The sequence below is a fragment of the Drosophila navojoa genome, chromosome X (assembly GCF_054131105.1).
Source record: "Drosophila navojoa isolate 15081-1374.11 chromosome X, UAZ_NAV_1.0, whole genome shotgun sequence".
Lineage (NCBI taxonomy): Eukaryota > Metazoa > Arthropoda > Insecta > Diptera > Drosophilidae > Drosophila > Drosophila navojoa.
In genome coordinates, this window is record NC_142895.1 from 16,480,573 (window position 1) to 16,502,060 (window position 21,488).

The 21,488-nt window shown below is 36.6% G+C and overlaps 1 long non-coding RNA gene across 1 annotated transcript in view; it reads left to right on the forward strand.

Moving 5' to 3' along the window:
• The window catches only part of LOC149090650 (uncharacterized), a 169,760-nt gene that overhangs the window by 141,058 nt on the left and 7,214 nt on the right, over window positions 1–21,488 (forward strand). The window lies entirely within an intron of this gene.

A 21,488-nucleotide genomic window follows, 5' to 3' on the forward strand; every position in this document is an offset into this window, starting at 1 on the left:
GCTTGCGGACTTTAAATAGAAGAAGCTGCTGAGAATTGTGAGATCTTTGGGAAAGTAGAGCAGTGGGACGTAGAGCTATGGAAACTGGAAAGTCCTTATAGAGCGTGACTCTGCAAGTCTATGAATATAGAAAGTTGTTATCAGACTGAAATCCCGACATATACATACATACATACATACATACATACATACATACATACATACATACATATGTATATAAAGATACAAATTTATATAAGCAGAAATTGTGTAACCAATTGACAATAAGGTTTTAGTGAATATTCTATTTGAATGTAGAGTTAGCTCTGTATAGGCTGAGCAGCTCTTATATTGTCTTTCAATTCTATTGCTTTCATTTCAATATTCTATTAAGTCAAGCTATTAGAATTTGTATTATTCGTGTATTTGAGAAAAGCTTATAAAGGTTATAGAGTAACATGAAGGTTACTCTATAATCTTAGTGGAATTAATTAATTAATAAACTATTGAATATATGCTGTATACTTAATATAATTAAAGATCCCTCGATTTTATTGAGCGGGAATTTTTGCATTGTTTCCTTTGAACCTTAAAATTCTTTTACAAATCTATTATTATTATTATTGTTTTTTTTTTTTTTTTTAAATAGTTTTAGTACCTTAACTCAAAATAGCTCTGTCTTTTATATGTTTTCAAACTATCTATGTCTATCTATTTGTCTTTTAAATGTTTTCAAACTATCTATATCTATCTATCTCTCTTTTAAATGTTTTCAAACTTACAGACTTGAAACAGCTTTTCGTCATTATTGATTCATTTTTTTATATACAAATAATTTACTTGGCCTTTCACAACTTAAAACGAATATATTAAATGAGATTTTACAGATTTTAAAATTTTCTTAATAATTGCTCAATTTTGTTATATCGAAAATATGTATTTCATTCAAATCGGATTTTTAGTTAAAGAGATGTAAGCTAAGCAAGCTCAGCTACATCGATTTGCTAATAATTGAACGAAAATATGTACATATATATGTGCATATATCTAGTATATAGACTTGATCAAGCCTTCCACTGGCTCTAACTAGTTCATTATATTCAGCTTACGGCCGATTTGCCAGCCATCTTTAAATGCGGCTTAGGCCAAGCTTAACTCGAATTGGGTTGGGTCGCTGCAGTTGCTTTAGCTGCACATGATTTGCATTTAATTTGGCGCGAGGCTCAACTTCTTATGTCACAAGAGCCACTTTGTTGAGGCATCGATCACACGCCTGAGAACTGTGGCAAGTGCTAAAGTCTGTGAAATTTGTGAGTCGCAGACAATGGGAATGGCGCACTTATTAAAATCTATTGTTTCGGCCCGTTTCCTGGCCCACTTCTCATGAGTTGCTTTCGGCTGCAGCTGCCAAATTGTACTTTCTTTCACTGACAACAATAATGTGCAGCGCGGAGGCAGCGGCGGAGGCAGCGGCGGAGGCAGCGGCGGAAACGGAAGCGGCCACAAAGGCGGCAACAGAAAACTTCATTACACTTTTGTCTATCTTTGTCCCACTCGCCCTCTCGCTCGCTCTCTCTCACTCTCTCTTATCTTTGTATCTGTGTGTGTCGATTCAGTTCACGTCTGTCGTTTGTTGTCCGCTTTATGGAGCGGACTGTAACCAAGCATGGCGCTTAACTCAAATTGAAAGCGCAGCGGCTGCCGGCTGCCGGCTGCTGGCTGGCGTTCAATGCAATCCTTGGAGCCGTCCTCGTCCTTACCCTTATCGAGCGTTGCGCTTTGTGCAATTTATTGTTTTTTATGCGTTTGTCGTGCACTTTTTAGTTGGCATTGGCATTATTAGATTGCAAAGTTTTTGCTCGTGCTGATTGGCATAAGCTTCTCATGCTCTCGACGAGTGCCCTCGCCTCCACGGCCAAACATAAACCTCTTACCAAGCAGTCCCAGGCACAACCAGAGGCCCAGCCATGGGACAAGGACGTGCCGGCTGCCAAAGCCCTCCCTCCACTCAGACCAAACCAATCGTTTCTGGCACTTTAACGGCCCTCGTTGCGACAACCAATTAAAGAAATTAGCCTTCGATGCGTCACAAATGCCCCGTTTCCTCTACCCACCCCACCCCCTACCACCCACACCCAGCCGGAAAGTGTACGCTTATTGGTGACTGGGGTTGGGGTTGGGGTTGGGATTGGGCCTGAGTCATTCAATTAGAGTTGGGGCAACGAGGCGACAAGTTCGTCTGTCGTCTGCCGTCTGCCGCCTTCACGTGCTGTTTGTCAAATACATCAACGCTTGCCGGTTGCCTGCCTCAGTGCCGTCACATTGACAAGTTGGCTTTAACACTGCAGCTGGGCAGGCAACGACATACCCCTTAATCAGCCTACTGACTCCACCCCTCCCCCCACCGCCGCACTCGACCCATCTATCTGGCCATGCCCCTACACACATTGCAAGGAGTCGGTCGGTGTTCGACTGACGACTGTCGATTGTCGACTTCCTGCCCGTAGGTGCCCCGCAGACAACTAACTAACAAGCTAACGCCCGAGTACAATGGGCCGTAACATCACAAATTGAAGCTATAATGGGTGGGGCTTACACAAGTATACATATACATATATACATATATACACATATATACATATACCTATATTGTCTGACCAGAGTTAATTGCTTATAGATCTGCAATCTATGTATTATTTTGACAGATTACGAAATCTTTTGGACATAGATATACATAAAATTCGACTGGATCGACTCACTTTGGAATAATAAAGTATTTCAGATAGACAAATATTTGTATGCAGCTTGTTTAAGACGTTAAAATTTAATAAACCCATGCCTTAAATATAATCTTAATACCAGGCAGGTGTATCATGTACATGTAAAATAAATAATAATGTGTAATCGAGCACTACCGACTGCATTATACTCATTCATGATCCCAACATAGTTCTATCAGCTGTGGTAACTGACTTAGAACTGCACTGTAACATTTTATAGCTATAGATCTGATTCATGAAAGGATATAGTTTTTTGTTCCCGACTCGTCGCATCCCCAAGCAATTTTTATGCTCAGATATTGGTATGTTCGTATTATTACTTTGAAGTGGCCCATTCAAAACTTCTGGCCTCATTTGAAACGCAACAAATAATTTAGCTGAAAGAGAGACATAATAGGTTATGTCTGAGCTCACATCCATTGCAAAGGAATACCTCTAGACATTTTTAAAAGTTTAATGAATTCAGTTCTGAGACTTCATAAAGTTGATATAGCTGAAGGAGATATGTATTTGCTTAAATTTGCTCCAATACATTTATTTTGACTTACTTCACATATAAGTAAGTATAAGTATAACTTTTCTTAGTATTATATTATATTTTTTGTACCCTAAATTTATTATTATTATTTTTTTTTATATTTTACATTGGTTTACATATGTTAAAATTTGGCCATATTGCATATATGCATAAAGGAAGAAATAAACAAGATTTGAAAAAGCTATACTAAATAAATAAAAATAAATAAATCAATAAAAAACACTTTATATATTGTCAAAATCTAAAGTGTTTTTTATTTATTTATTTATTTGTATTTATTTAGTATAGCTTTTTCAAATCTTGTTTATTTTTTCCTTTATATATTATAAACAAAACTGCTCTGTTAGTATTTATATGTGTGCATATATATATATACAATTTCATATGCCAATTGCAAAATCAATTATAATATTTTAGCTAATTAAATATGAAATCTAGCCCACTGTGCACGCTGAGCTCTCTGTTCAACTCATCTAACTGTCCAACCGGTTGGTCGCCCATGCTTCTGTGCCTCTACTTCTCTCACACTCATTGTCCCAGTCTCTCTAACACTCACACACACACTCACTCCCGCTCTCCCTCGCACTCTCTCTCTCTCTCTCTGTCTCACACTCTTTGACTTGTTCGTCCATTCGCCTGTCAATTCACTCAATGACTATACAAAGCTATGCGCGTCCTCCATGCTAACATGCATGTGTGTGTGTGTGTGTGTGTGTGTGGCAGAAAATCTCTTTTAATTGCCAATCGTGTGGAAAAATGAATTTTCCATCGAATTAGTATTCTGTGGCTGAAATTCATTCATGGAGCACTCATTAGGAAATCCTCTGCTGCTGCGCTACACTTTGCCTGGCTTTGCTTCGAGTTCGTCTTGTTGTTGTTGTGTGTGTATTTTTTTTGTGTGTGTTTTTTTTTTTTTGGTAGTGCTCGCCCACGCAACACTCGTGTCGAGTCGCCCTTTCTGCTCTTGTGTTATGAGTTGAGTCAACATATTTTGCAACACTTACAGGCTGCTTATGTATGTGCCAGGCGCAGAGAGACCGGCAGACACCCGCCGTTGCCCACACGCCCACACGCCTCCACGCCCCCACGGCCATTCAGCGTGTGGCAGTACTCAAAATCAAAATCAAGGAAGTGACTATAATTTTGGTGTAGCATGTTGTCGGTACGTGTTTCAATATGTCAGCATCCGGTGATGAGTTTGTACGTACACTAGGTTTGACTGCCTCTGCCCCACCCACCCACAGACCCGCCCAGCGACACCATTTAGCTGGAAGCAGCAGCAGCAGCATCAGCAGCAACCCTCACCAGTCACACACGTGCACACACACACACACACACACACACGAACAGTGTCTGCGTGTGCTTGTGTGTGGTGATTTTTGTTGAGCACTCTTCACTTATTTTATTGATGTTGTAAATTTCTGGTAATTGAGCTTAATTTTTATACAGTTGCTCCTGCTGCTACTCCTGCTCATGTGCCACGCCCACTGTTTCACGCTTTTGTTTTATGTTGATTGGCTGACCATCCTTTGAGACAAGCAGCGCTGCGCTCTAATCCAATGTGATGTAATGCTCCCTCAATAGACATCGAAATGTTCGCGCAAGCATTGAGCAACGAGCACTTTGCATTGTCCAACACATTCTTGAATGTGTGTATGTATATAGGTATGTATATGTATGTATATATTAGGGTTACTCATGATTAGACGGAGCTTACTGAAACTCAACTCTAGAAGAGCTCAAGGTGTCTTTTATTTCCTCTTGAAAAGAGCTGAGATGTGACTCACGGCACTCAATTTAAATCCTGGACAACTATGGGAATTCAAGTTTGAGAATTTTAAAGTAAGAATCAAAGAAAAACTTGTTTGAAATAGATAGAAAGAAAAACTTGTTCATTATTTACCATTTTCTATTTATAATATATTTACTTAAAATACTTTTAAAATATGTATTTGCACTTTGCGCGTATTGGAAAATTACTAGCTTATGTCAGAAGACTATATGAGATATCATATATATACTATTTAAATAAATTGACATAGTATGCAGATAGTTTATATTTTTATATGTATACATATGGTGTCATATATGTACATATATGATATCACATGAGTACTTATGTTATGTGAGTAGAGCAAGTTAATTATTGGACTATCATCGTATACGTATGCATATATAGGTCTGCATGTATGTAGCTCTGGGTTGAGCGTGCTTGAATCGGCATAGTGTGGCAATTTAATATATAACATATATAAACTATAATTTTATAAATATATAATAAAATAATATAAATAAATTAAATATAATATAAAATTAAATAATGACAACTCTTGATTAACATTTATATTTAAACAATTATTATTTTTTTTTATAGTTACTGAAAATCAATTTTGGTTTATATATGAAGTATTACTATATAATTTTGTAAGTTTTGCTTCATTAATTCATAAAAAAAAATGCAAAGCCCGCGGTTCGCAGCTTTAGCCTAAAGTCCTCGCCTAAAATTTACGTTCTTTACAGTAGAGTTTTTACATAGATCGATTCTTAAATTTAATAAAAAATAAATAATTAATTGTAATCAATAATAAATAATAATAATTAATAATAAATAATAACAATTAAAAATAAATAATAAAAACAATAATAATGAATAAATAATAATAATTAATAAATAATAATAATTAATAATAAATAATAACAATTAAAAATAAATAATAAAAACAATAATAATGAATAAATAATAATAATTAATAATAAATAATAACAATTAAAAATAAATGATAAAAACAATAATAATGAATAAATAATAATAATTAATAAATATAATAATTTATAATAAATAATAATAATTAAAAATAAATAATAAAAAAAATAATAATGAATAAATAATAATAATTAATAAATATAATAATTAATAATAAATAAAAATAATTAAAAATAAATAATAATAATCAAAAATAAATAATAAAAACATGAATAATTAATAAATAATAATAATTAAAAATAAATAATAAAAACAATAATAATTAATAATAAATAATAAAGAAATAAAAAATAAATAATAGCTGAATAATGAATAATAAAAGTCGATAATGAATAAATAAATACATTATGAGCAAACTTCAACAAATTCGATTATGCTGCCCTCCTCTGATATTTGCAAAACAAAAAAAGATATTATTCCAAAATTTAATAAATATACACATATTGCACTGAGCTCTATGAGATAGGCTGCCTTGATTGCTCAGGGGAGTATATTGAAACACCCTTATAGATTATATAAAAGAAATGCAAATTAGAGATTTTCTGCTGCAGTCATAAGCAATCAAAGTAAAGTAAAAACTAGTTTCTTATCGAGGTATACGCGGTATAGGTACACATATTTGAGTGTCCTGCAATGCAATGCCAAATTTAACATATGTACATTGCATCACCCTGATGCCATTGAGTCAAGTGGCTGGCTGACTGCTCAAAGCAATCGAAATGCGTTTCTGCTGATTGGCTCAAGTTTTTGGTCGATCGCACTGACCAGTGGCTAATGCCCCATCGTGTGTTCCGTTACCCGTTGTCCGTTGTCCGTTGTCCGTTGTCCGTCTGCTATGCTGCAGTAATTACCAAATTGCCATTTCGCAATTGAAATTAAATACTTGGCCCAGTTGAGCAGTTACCAGTTAACAGTCCGCTGTCCTCTGTCCGGAGTCAGGAGCTGGCATGCAAGGCAATTTCAATTAGGAACTTTCACAGTTGGAGATATGAAATTAAAATTATTTGCAAACAGCTGTGCTCTCCCTCTCTCTCACCCTCTCCCTTCCCTCTACGCACACACATTTTTATAGAAGTTCAACTGCACACATACATATATACATATATACATATGTATATTATATATATTAAATGTGACGACGCTGGCCACACAATGGCTCCATGGGACGAGCTTTGGCCATTGTCATTGAAAATGACAACAAGCCAAATAGAAATTGAGATAAATAGCAGGCAAGTTGGTGGGTGTTTGAGAGTGTTTGCTTGACTAGCAGATACCCTGGCATTTCTGAAAAGTATTCAATTGAATTAATTTGGAGCGGGGGCTTTTGCTTGCTAATGAACAAACTCTACAATTGATTATCCAATTGATTATTATTATATTATTAGTGATTAAGTTTGTTAAGTGATCAACTGGTAGATACCCAGTGTTTGGGCATGTGAGCTAGATGATTGTGTAGAGAGTAACTGCTTGGCTAGCAGATATTCCATTTGATATATGCCAGATGTCAGTTGAGTTACTTCGCTCTCCATCTCCTCTCGCTTCCTCTCATTCTATCTGTGTTTCTCTCCATCTCTTCACTTTTTTGCCTGTAACACCTACATATCTCTTTGTCTCTCTTTCTCTCTCTCTCTCTCTCTCTGTGTCGCTCTGTTATCTCAACCTTTATATCTCTGTCTGCCTCTGTCTCGCTCTCTATTATCCTTTGTTGTCTTTTTTATATTTCTCTCTGTCTCTGTCTCTTTCTCCGTTCCTCTCACTCACTATTATCACATCTATATGTCTGTTTCTTCTGTTACACTCCATCTCTCTCTGGCGCTCACTATCCCTGTCTCTCCCTATCTTTGTCTCGCACTGTCTCTTTTTCACTGTTTCTTTTTTTCCCGTTTTCTCTATATCTCATTTTTTTGGTCGCTGAGTTGCCTCGTTCTCTCTCTCCCCTCTCGCTATTTATTTGTCTCTGTCTCTATTTCTATCTCTGTCTCTATCTCTGTGTCCATCTCTATATCTGTCTCCATCTCTATCTCTATCTCTATCTCTATCTCTGTCTCTGTCTCTGTCTCTGTCTCTGTCTCTGTCTCTGTCTCTGTCTCTGTCTCTGTCTCTGTCTCTGTCTCTGTCTCTGTCTCTGTCTCTGTCTCTGTCTCTGTCTCTGTCTCTGTCTCTGTCTCTATCTCTGTCTCTATCTCTGTCTCCTTCTCTATCTCTGTCTCTATCTCTGTTTCTATCTCTGTCTCTATCTCTGGCTCTGTCTCTGGTTCTCTCTCTGTTTCTGCCTCTCTCTAGCCACTGCCAGACTAGCAGATACTCTGTTCCTTTCCACTCATTCCATCTCAAAGAGCTAACCAATAAATATTTGACATCTGCTAATGATCCGCAGCTAGACAGGATATTCAAGTTTCAGCTACCTGACTTTCCACGCTTGATTTACTTACCGCAAAGCGTCGCATTGAGCCTGTCTCATTGTAAAAACCCTTTTGTGAATGAACTAAATGAAAAAAAAAATGAAAAAAAAGTTGCCAACAGGAAATTATGCAAAAGGAAGAAGAGAAAAGGCAACTGAAGAGTATTTTGCCAAATGACAAATGCAAATAGAAAAAAGCAAGAAATTTGAAATAGAAAATTATAAAAAATAGACAACAACAACAACAACAACAACGAATGAAAGGGCATACAAAAAAAAAAAAAAAAATAGAAATGAATTGTGGAACTTTTGGACGCCCTCGTCCGCAACTTTGGCAATTCCATTTTCACAATCATGCGTTGAGCTCTGAACTTTTGCATGTGTGTGCGAGGGTGTGTATGTGTGTGTGTGTGAGCATTTTTGGAAAACAGCTTTTGCCAAAAAATATGCCAACACACACACACACACACACACAGAGAAATGCTGTGAAAACTTTTCCTTAGCTCTTCATCGTCCTCATTGGTCATCGCTTTCGGTTGCCGGTTGTCGGTCACAGTTGTGTCGGTCACCATTCGAACAGTGTCCTACCGCCCTGCCTGCCGCCCCTTTGTCTCTGCATCCTGTTGCGACCGCACGGCGTTGGCATTTGGCGTTTAGTTGCGGCTATTGAATGTGCAAAAATTATTGTAAACTTTTCAGACAGACATCACACATCAATGGCCCAGTTGAGTATGAAAGCCAAGTGTTGAAGGGGAGTGGGAGGGGGCTCGGCGCAAGTTCAGGGGCAGAGGCCACAGAGGCAGCTGGGCTTGGGGCCAGCCTGTCAGCCATTGGCGTGGAAATCAATTAAAAATGCTTGTTGGCCAACTTTGTTTTATGAGGTTTTGTATATTTAATGGCCGAGGAGACAGAGCTGCCAATGGAAAGAGCTGGCGAGCTGCAACGAAAGAGCTATGCATAGAGGGGGAGTGGGGGAGAGAGAGAGAGACAGAGAGAGATATGGTAAAAAGGGGGGCGAGGCGATTACTTTCACTTGGCAAGCAATGTGTGCTGCAGCAAGTTTACACTGCTAAGGGATAGAGTGAGCAAAAGAGAGAGATAGAGAGAGTTAAAGAGAGAGAGAGAGAGAGAGAGAGAGAGAGAGAGAGAGAGAGAGAGAGAGAGAGAGAGAGGGAGAGAGGGAGAGCAAGCGCAAGATGAATATATTTTCGTCTTATTATATTTGTTATTTAGTTATAGATTATCTATTTGCATATCGTTTAATAGTTTTAAGTGCTTCGAGCGACTGTAAATTTAGAATTTAGGGTATATTAGTTTGCTGCAAGCGTATGTGACAGACAGGGAGACAAAAGAAGAAGAAGAAAAATGTATATGTATATACAGTGAGTAACATTAATATTCGGTTTTTGTATTTTTCAACTTATAGACATTTAATATTGATTGAAATTAGGAATATGTAAATGCTAAATTGTAGATTGAGAAATAACCTTTCCGATGAGATGTATATCAAAAAAGTATATTTAACATAACTAGCAAAAATTATACATAAACTGGAAACAAAGTTGAAAAACAAGCAATGTATATATTTATATATACATATGTATATGTATTATATATAAGACTTCTCTTATAACGACGCTCAAGGAACTGTCTCTATAACCATATAAATATGCTCATATAAGTTTGTCTGGGGATCAAAAGAGTTACAGAGAAACTGGACCGGATTTTATTGTATATATACATATATATATATTGTATATATATATAGTGATATATATAGTGATTTAGCTATTTCTGTCTTACCGTACTTGCACTACAGCCAGCCATGAGGGCGTTGTCTACAACCTAGAGCAAAAGTTATAATATTTTCGCTCAACTTCATTTGCCTATTTTAATTCAACATCAACCTTGACAGCTAGCTACTAGCTTTTTACTGGGTTACTAGCCAAGCTAAATTCCCTATTTTTTTTTATCATTTCGCTGCTCTTCGCTTGAGTTTCAATTAATTTTTATTGGTTTGCCTTGGTTCAGCTCTGTTGCTGGAGCTGCGTCGGCCAGCTGCTCGTTGAGTTGCCAAAAACAATCCGTAAATGCGAGCATAAATTTGTTTTCCTTTTTCCTTTCTCGTTTGTCTTTTTTTTTATATTTTACTTTTTTGTTTATTGTTGTCAAAGTTGGATTTTTGCAATTTGTTCCAACTTTACTTTTGACCCTTTTTCGTTTCGATTTCTTTTGTTGTGGCTGATTGGTTTTTGGGGCCTGCAGCCTAAGAGAATGCAACGATTTCTGTTTCTCTTAATACTAGCTTTAAAAGAGTTCTATATTTGAATGCTTCAATGACAAGATTAAAGTTTTATTTCTCCAAGTTTTTATACTCATCCAGTGGTCAGTGAAGAGCGTGTGTTGATTGGGGTAGTCATACTGGAGTATACGGAGATCGGTGCTGATCTGAAAGGAGACGTTTTTTGTTAGAAATTACTATTTAACAGGAAGACTTTTCCTGAGAATCCTTTTTAATAAGATAACACTTATTCTTATAATATTATCAATATATTTATTATATTATATTTTCCCATATTTCTGCTTAGTCTTTCTTTTTATTCTCTAAGTATTTCCTCCAAGTATTTGATCTAAATATTTCCTTTGTCTTCGATCTATGAAGTTCTTCAATAATTACCTTTAAGCCTTTTTTTTTTAAGTATTACCCCCGAGTGTTTCTTCCAGTATTTCCTTCAAGTATTTCCTCCAAGTATTTCCTTCAAGTATTTCCTCCAAGTATTTCCTCCAAGTATTTCCTTTAAGTATTTCCTCCAAGTATTTCCTCTAAGTACTTCCTCTATGTATTTTCTTTAAATAGTATTGTCTCCAAGTATTACCTCCAAGTGCTTATATCCTCCAAGTAATTCCCAAAAGTAATTCCCCCAGCATTTCCATTGTCTTTAATGTTTTGCTGAACGACAATTAATTATTTACACAGACTTCATTTTGCTTCACTTTTGCTGCACTGCACTAGACTGAAGAAATGCTGATGCTGCTGCCCTTTATATAGGGCTACTATCACTCGAGCACAAAGTCGCCCGGTAGAGGTCGTTGCTGCTGAGCTGAAAGTGACCAATGGGAACTTTCTCTCTCTCTCTTTTATGATCCTCTGTAGCTCATCTGCGTCCCCAGAGAGAGAGGGAGAGAGAGAGAGGGACAGAGAGAGAGAGAGAGAGAGAGAGAGAGAGAGAGGAGACGAGAGAGAGAGAGAGAGAAGAGGAGGAAGAGAGAGAAAGAGAGAGAGAGAGAGAAAGAGAGAGAGAGTGAGAGAGAGAGAAAGTAAGAGAGAGAGGGAGATAGAAAGGGAGAGGGAGATAGAGGGACAGTGAGAGAGAAGAGAGAGAGAGAGGAAGAGGAGAAATAGAGAGTTATAGAGACAGACATTCGAATAGATATGTATGTATATAGGCAGGCAAGCAAGCATAACTAAATAGGATTACCTCATTACTCATTAAATTGTTGTTTTCCTCTTTCTGAGATCGACTTCTCATCTTGACAACTGGTATTATCCCGCACTGACCTTTAAGGTTTCGTTACTATCAATCGTGATCCTTCTACCGTCAACTCCAACCTTACACAACCCACAATATTTCTTCGCTCACTTGTCAAGGACTCTTTGCTGCATGCTAGCGAGATAATTTAGCTAAAGGATTCCTGCTAACACAATTTTTCGATGCTCCATTAACTACCATTGTGCTGGGCTTTAAAATATCCACATGCATATATTTGGCTGTTGGTGGTTGGTGCCGGCTTCTGGCTCACAATGCCCTCATCAGCTAACACAGTGGCAAGAACTGTGTGGCGGCATCTCGCATAGAAATTAAAAGTGAAGCACGGCCGAGTCAACACTTAACTCCGGCATTTACAACGTCATCCACATCCGCATCCACATCCGCATACATATTCGCATTCGCAGTCGGAGTCGGAGTCGGAGTCGGAGTTGCCGCCGCACTTCACTTGAAAGGGATTTTTTTCGCTGCCCTTTTTTTTTTTTTTTGTTGCGGCTGCCACTTGATGCACGCAGCACAAAAAAGACAGAAGAAGCAGAGGTGGGAGCCTCTCTCTATGTGTGTGTGTGTGTCCAAAATCCACTTTGACTTTGCGCTTAAACTTGCCCTTTGCTTTGTTTCTTGGCCATAAAGCATGCTTAAAGGCGCTTTGGCGCCGTTGCATAAGCAACAAGCTCAACCAGTGAAAGAGAGAGGGAGCGAGAGAGAAAGAGAGTGAGTGAGTGAGTGAGTGAGAGCAGAAAATGTTTAACAATGTTGCACTAATTGCGCCAGAGGAAGCGACTATGCGTCGCCACTCGGCGCAACTCCTTTCACTTCCATATCGCTCCACGCAACGCCCCCTGCCACGCCCCTTACCCGCCTCGCCTCTAGCAACGCATTGAATTAAGCTAAATTATTTCTCCTTTTTTTTTTTTCCATTTTTCGTTTTGCCTGTTTTTCTGTTGCGCTATTTGGCGGACTGCCTGGCACCAACTGCATCTGTCGGCCGCCTGTTGCCTCGCTGTGCCGCGTCCTGCCCCCATCCAGGCTCGTCCTGTTTTGTCCTTTAGTCTGTTAGTTTGTAATGCGCGCGTCATAAAACCATTTCAAGTTCTTTGGCATTTTTGCGACAGCCGGCCAAAAACATTTATTTAATTGCAGCATTGTTCTTGCCCCAATACTTGGAAGAAGAAGAGTTGAAAAGGGAGAGGGGGGTGGTGTTGGGGAAGGGGTAAGGCAGGAGGGTGACTTTGATATAGCAAAATGTGCAAATTGTCAGCTTTGCCTTTGTTTGCATCTAACCCAATTTGTTAAAAAGCAACAGTTCTTGTGCATTGCGAACACGTTCGCAGACATAAATATACTCGATGCATATGCTTAAGTATTATTTATGATGCTTGTAGAGAGAGAGCGAGAGAGAGAGAGAGAGAGAGAGAGAGAGAGAGAGAGAGAGAGAGAGAGAGAGAGAGAGAGAGAGGGAGTGATGGTGGGAGAGACGCTGTATATAGAATGTTCTCAATATTTATGTCCAACTCTTTATTTGAGCTATGACTAAATTGCTTACATGTATTTTTTATCCTTTTTTTTTAATATGCCCATGGATATTCATCTAATATTTATGTTAGCAAATTGTTGGCTTTCCTGAACTACTTATACTCTATTTTTTTTAATTAAAACATTTATATATGCATTAAATATTTAATAGAAAAATTGTATGTCTAATTTATTTTGCCTTTAAAAATTCCCTAATTAAAAAAAAAATAAAAAAAAATTAAATTAAAAAATAAAAATAAAATTAATACATTAAATAAATGTAATGTATGTAAGTTGCTTAAAAAAAGTTTAAGCTACTAAAAAATATTATTAAATTTATTATTAAAACTTATATATGCATATACAAGCCTTTAATATGTTTTTATAAAATTATATAAATACCTTAAATATTTCTAAAACTACTAAAAAATATTATTAAATTTATTATTAAATCTTATATATGCATATACAAGCCTTTAATATGTGTTTATAAAATTATACAATTACCTTAAATATTTTTAATTTAAAAATATGTTTAATAATAATTAATGTTTATTATTGTCTTATTAATTTTTTATTATTTGTTAACTTTATTAGATATAAAAAATATATATTTATATAAATAGTATATGAACAACTTTTTACATGCATTTTTTTTGTATTTAGTCTAATATAAATAATAAATATGAACAACTTTTTACATGCATTTGTTTTTTTTTATTTAGTCTACATTGTATTATTAATTAAATGAATAAATAAAATTATTTTTGTTTTTTGTTTTATTTAAATTTAATATTTTTGTAGTTTATTTAGTAGTCTTCGCCTAAGAAATGTATTTATTATTTATGATTATTTATTGATTTACATTGAAATAAGTAAATGAATCAATTAAAAATTTTAAATTTTCAGATGCCCAACAAAATCAAATATATTATATATATTATTAATTAAGCAAATTTTAGAGTGATGCAAATATCCTGGAGTATATTATATATATATATTGTGGAGCATATTTGAAAAACTCTTTGTTTTGCTGCGAGTGTAAATTCAACAATAATATATTTATTCTAGCCAAAATAGAAATATGTATGTATGTGTGTAAGTGAGTATATACTTATCTATATATGTGTGTATATTGAGCATTCCATGAGCGTGTCCGTTTATTCCATGTCTGTCCAGACTTCATTTACTCAAACGAGAACGTCGGGTCTGTCGTCCTGTCAAATTGGCTGCCCAATAACAATAAAAAGGGAAAATATAAACTCGCCTCGTCGTCATCAGAGCGCGCGCGCCTCTGTTTGTCCCAGTGCTAGGACCCTTGCCCCCTGGTCGTGTCCCACTTTGCGTCAGCTCCGCATTTTATTGCTGTTAATAGAAAATGCTATGCACGGCTTTGACTCCCAGCCCCATGCCACATGCCCCCTGCCACATGCCTCATGCCTGATGCCTCTGCTCTAACGCCCATTCCTCTTTTGCTTTCGTCACTGCGGTTTTAATATGACAATGGTCGCTATGAAGATGTACAACAATGGCAACAACAACAGCAACAACAACAACAAACAACAATCGACAACAACAAGCAACAAACATGGAAAACCGGCAAACGGACACCATTAGCTCGTCAGGCGCGTCGGTTTAAATGAGTACGTGCCGTGGCCCATCCTCCCATCCTCCCATCCTCCCATCCTCCCCTTCTCGCATTCCCCCAGTCCCCTCAATCGCTCGCTCCTCCCATCTCGCCTCTGCCCCACTTGTGCCCGTCCATTTCGTGCCCATTCGTGGTCATCCCCCAGGCATGGCAGCTGCCGATCCGGGCGCCGTTTCCCTTAGCGCTAATAAAATGCGTTAAGAAAAATAGTTGTAAAACGTTTGATGCATACTAAAATCTGTTGCAATTGATTTGGAGCCCATCCAGTTCACTGTTTGCGTTTTCAATGCGTTTCGCAGCTCATTACACGCTGTGGCCCCGCCCCCAACCTCATTCCCTTTCCCATTTCCATTCCCATTCTGTTACATTCGACTCTTCGCCGTTTGCTCCACTGCCCGACAAAATGGACTTGTTAACTTGTAAGTCTGATAATCCGTAATAAAACAAAAATAATATCATAATATCAAAAACTTTACCAGCTGACAGCTGACGAACTTGAAATACTCTGACTAAATAATACTCTAAATAATAATTTGTATATTTTTAGTACTAGGGAATTTTAGTAGAATTTACTATCATTTCTATAAAGTTAATTCTTAATCGTCGATTTAATAATAATAAAAAATAAAATAATATGGGCAGCTCTGTAGCGCTACCAGATGGGTCCGTCATATATGTACAAATGCAAGAACAATGAACATTTGATAGTCCTACTAGAAAAATATATATAAATTCTATTAATTCAAAAGAAAAGGACATTAGGTCTTTCATTTAAATGCTATTTTATATCTAATAATAATAATAATAAAATAATTTCTTTATTATTGAATTTAATAAATATAATTGTAATAAACATAAACATTTTTGCAGCTTATGTATAATTAGTTTTGTAATAGTAAATCTACTTTATTAATATATCTACTATATCATAGAAAAGGTATTATTTCAATCTACAATTTAGCATTTTCACTTTTAAAATTTCAACTAATATTATTAGTTTTGTGAGCGGTTGAAGTTGAAAAATAATTAAGCCGAATATAAATGTTAGACACTGTATGTATATATATTATTTATTACAACTGCTTGTATTAACGCTCGTTTTATATAAATATATATATGTACATACATATGTCTCATTTTGTTCACAGCACATGATCTTAAAGCTCATATATGGCTTTACTCTTTGAGCCCCATAAATGAAGTTATAGCCCTAATGATCTTTCAAGAATAACTTATCTAAACTTCTCCATCGCACGAATCCATTCAATTAATCAAAATAATCTTCAAACATTTTCAGGTTCATATATTATATTAAGTTTGCTCAATTACTGCCTTACTATGCGATTCTCATAACTGTAAGTAAGTCTCAAAGAGCTTCAGATTCAGATTTCCCAGTTTTCTTTAGGCAACTGCACTCAATCTTATTCTGTTTTGATTTCGCTGTACAATTTTTGTATAAGTAAATAATATTCAGATCTAATTACTGAGATTCTATTATTATTATTATTTTTATTTTTTTTCGATAATCAACAATAAAATAATTTTGTAATGCATATGAGTGAAGAATATGTAGAGCTGTTTAGGTATTATCTCCGATGACCTGGTTTAATAATGACATAGATTTTTACAGGCTATCTGTTAAAGTTAAAGTTAATATATATAATTATGTAAGAAGTATTAACAGTTGCCCAAGCAAGCTTCGATTTATTCTACCTCCCAATTTCCACTCAGTATACCAAATTGAAAGTGACCGAAGGACAAGAGCAACTAAATATGTTCCTCTTGATGCTAAAGTCGCAAAGTCAGTCAAACAATACCCTCTTAACTTTGCGCTCCCCCCCCCCCCCCCCCCCCCCCTCTCTCTCTCTCTCTCTCTCACTCTCTCTCGCACACCTTGGGCAACTGTCGACAGCTCTCGACTCGAGCTTGTTTATCCTTTATGACTTGGCCAAATCTCCATCCTTAAGTTTGACCAATCGCCCAGCGTTGCTGGCACAATTAAAATAATCGCACCGCGGGCGCCCGTTGGCCAACAGGCGTATCGCATTCGGGCGCTGCCAAAGGCGGTCCCGTTAAGCGCGCTGCCAAGCTAAAGTTGTTGGCCACAATTTTCATTTTAATTGCAATGCACGCGCGTTTCGCAGTTTCTGTAAAGTTGCTGTGGCCGTAATTAATAGAGTGTCATATTTATGGGGCAGCCGGGCTTAGGGCGTCTCACATGTGATTGCGCTGTGTCACAAGGGCTCCAGGTGGGCAGCCAGCTCCTGCTCCTGCTCCTGCTGCTGCTGCTACCTTTGCCTGCCCAATAATTGGCTGCTGAGCATTAGAGGAAAGTAAATTATTGATAGCTTATAGCGAACCAGGGAGAGAGAGAGAGAGAGAGAGAGAGAGAGAGATGCCAGCAAAAACGTAAATTCATTTTTTAATATGACAAAACAACGTAGCAATGAGGCGTGGCAGCAATGCGGGGGCGTTGCGGCCCCTCGGTAATGTTAAACGGGCAGAAGGACAAGCTGTCGTTCGGGCTCGGGACTCTCGGCTCTGGGCTCTGGGCCTCTGGGTTGGCGTCAGTCATTTATGACGAAGCAATGTGCTTGTAATAGTACTCGTACTAATGAGCCACACACACACAGACACACACACACACACTCACGCATATACACACAGACAGACGCGCAGTCAAGGAGTGCAAAAAGTAGAGCACGAGCACAGACTTCGCCCACAAGGCCACATACTTTGTGCACAGTGGCGCAAAAATGAAATTGAACGTGTAAAATTGTACAAGATATGCGATGATGTATGTACATTGCTTACAGGTACTGTTAGTCGAATATTAAATAAACGAGAACTGCTATACTCAGGCATAAACTGCAATAGAGCGCAGCCAACTTAATGAGCTTTGCCTTAGATATCGAATATCGAAATGTTAAGTTTAGATATACGACTTAACAGTTAATAGCTTATCGATTATTTACTCTTATGTCGATTTCTTCATAAGTATATTTTTGGAGTATGAATTCGAATGCGAAGCTGAATAATTTGGGGGGTTGAGAGACTTGGACCCAAGACATTCCAGCGAGAGCAGCCCGAAGGGAATGAGTGAGAATGCGTGTGCAGGAGAGGTTGCATTGGGAATGCAGTCGAGCTAACAGTAAATGCTCACTCAGGCGCAAGCGTAGCTCCACTAACTCCACTTCACTTCAGCCTCTCGACTTCCGCACTCTATTCACGGAATACTCTATCGAGTATTTCGATGGGCTTCAGCTAGGCCAAATATTATTCATTCCGTATTGTGCTATATTTTACATTCAGATAATTTTACTTAGGCTGTGACTGAATTCATGCACATCTCTAGTATATATACATACATACATATATATATTATATCTATTTTTTTGCCCACTCACTGTAGCTATGCGGCCCACGGTCGTTGGGTTGCTTACTTTATGGCGTTGCATGGGCGAATGGTGGAATGGTAGTAGCTTTTGCGTATGAACATTCGAGCACATTCGTTTCAAATTATTTGCGCATTCGAGCAGCTGTAAACGATTACGTACACACGCACACACACACACACGCATAGGGCGGGGACGATACAAATACTTATCAGTCCTTATGCGTGTGTGTGTGTGTGTGTGTGCGCGCGCGGGTTGTTGCCAAAATGTTGCCAATTGCCTGGACCCCGTTTGTGTTGCACATGTCCAAAGTCTGCGCCCTGCCTGCCACATTATTGAGCCGTCTATGCAACACATTGCCCCACACTTTGGGCAGCCGGTGGCCCCAGCTTGGCAGTTTCCCTCTCTCCCATCCCCCCTCCCATATATATATATATTTTTTTTTTTTGGCTGTTTGGTGCTTAAGTTCGACAACTCAATAAAATGTGCTTTATGGCAAAAAAAAAAAAATGGAGAGAAAAAATGAAAACAAAAACAGAAGAACAGCAAAAGGCAGACACGGGCACAACCCATTCCAGGGGCTAAAAGTAAATGTTTGTTGATACTCCGAAAGGTCCTTGCGCTGGCTTCCTGCGCGCACAGCAGCTGGTTCCACGGCTTCCGCCCCGTCCTGGTCTGGCCTCGCCTTGGCACTGCTTTGCCACCGGGTCTGGTTATGTTTTCCTTACCACTTGCTCCAAAGAACTCGACTCCCTGGCAATTGATTTGCCATAATTTAAGTTTCTCCTTTTTTGTTTGTATGTGTGTGTGTGTGAGAGCGTGTTTTTTTTTTGCCCAAATGCCGCACGTTCTGGGTGAGCCGATGCCAAGGCTATGGCGACGCTTTGTTTCTACTTACTTATAAATGAGAAAATCGTTTTATGATAACGGCTACAACAGGAGCAGAACGAGCCACCAGGCACGCGGCTGGGCCCACGGGGCATCTGGTTTCCGTATATTTCAAATTCTATTTTCAATATTAAAGTAATTCCCTGACTCGGTTAAACATTTTTGATTTGTGCTCCAATTCTGATTGAATTTCGTTTGATATTGAATTAAAAATAATTAAATAGGTATTGGAAATGGAAAGGCTAAAATATAAATGGAGTTGTGGCTATTTAACGTAGGCTTAAATTTGTAGGAATATAAATGTAATATTGAAAATCCTATAAGTCGTTATGAGGTTGGGCTCTTTTAATAATTTACCAGCATCGGTTCTACACTTAATACAAAAAAAAAAAAAAAAAAACAAACAAAAAAAATAAATAAATAAATAAAATAAATAAATAAATGAAAAAAAATGAATAAAAAAATAGTAAATGTAATAAAATCTAAAAAATTTATATGCAATATATAAATATATATATTTTTTAATTGTGATTAAAAAGTATATTATATTAAGTGTTATTAATGAAATATAAGGATATATATTTTTTTTAATTGTGATTAAAAAGTATATTATATTAAGTGTTATTAATAAAATATAAGGAGTATAAAAATTATTAATTTAAATTAATATGGTACACATAATAAAAATATAATTAATTTAAATTAAATATAGTAAATATAGTAAAACGTATAGTAAATGTCATTAATATGGTACACATAATAAAAATATAATTAATTAAATTATGATATTAAATAAATAATATAAGATTATTATTGATAATATAAGATTATTATTGATATAATAAGTGTTATTCATATAGTACAAATAATATAAATATAATAGATTAAAATTTTTAAAAATACGAATATATATTTTTTTTATTTAAGTGTTGAATTCTGACAATGCAAATGCCTTAGGTAGCTTAGCAACAAATTTAGGGACTACGATAAAGAGCCTAACCTTCTGATATGCACAGGAGGACATATGAATGTTCAAAATATCAATAGACCAAAGTTATCTAATATTTTTGCTTGGGCTTAGTCGCCTCAGTGATCCTCTCACTAGTCTGCTGCGGTGCTTAACCAGTCTGTCACTTTATCTACTAGTGTGCCTCTCAAGCTGAGTTCCAGATCCGCGTTCAGTTTGTGACTTGTCGCAGGACCTGTATGCGTTTATAGTTAGCCAAGTTAAATATAAACGAAATAAGATAAGATTTCCGACTTACACAAAAAATACGCACACCACTTTCTTGATACCCATTGCGAAATAGCTCCATATAAACGCTTTGTTGCAGATATGCAACACGCTCTATAAAGGACTAAATATACATAGTATATAATGAATAGATCTGTGAGCTGCCGCATGCAGTTTAACAGCTAGACTCTATTTGTTGCACATATCGTTTCTCTAGCCATATTTTGACAGCCTCTCGATTGTTGTCTTTAATTTTTGTGCTCATGCGATATTTTTGGTCACACATGACTGAGCAAAAATTGCTAAAAATTTTCTGTTGCCTACTTTCAGGCGCGCACAAAAATTTTTCTTTTCCCCTTTACATCTTTTTTTTAAATTTAAATGTATATATTTTATTAACAACTTTACGGCTACCGTTAGTGGCAGCTTAAGCTTGCTCTACATAAAAATTAATAACAACAAAATCTAAGATTATATACAAGTTTATATCTATGTAGATTACATATATATGAATATTATTTTTTATTTTATTTTATTTATTTTTTTTTTTTTTTTTTAGTTAGTTTTAGTTTTATTGCAGCTTTTGTTGTTGACTCTATAGCGCATGTATAAGGGTACCTTAACTATTAAATTGGCTTTATGCCGTTAATTACTAGATTTTACTTTAATTGAGGTCGCTTCTCAGGTATGAATATTATTATTTTGACATTTTTTGTATTTTTTGTACTTTTCTATTATTAACATTTATTTTATACTCGATCCCTCTGTTAGGTACATCTGAAGGGTTGCACTTTTAGA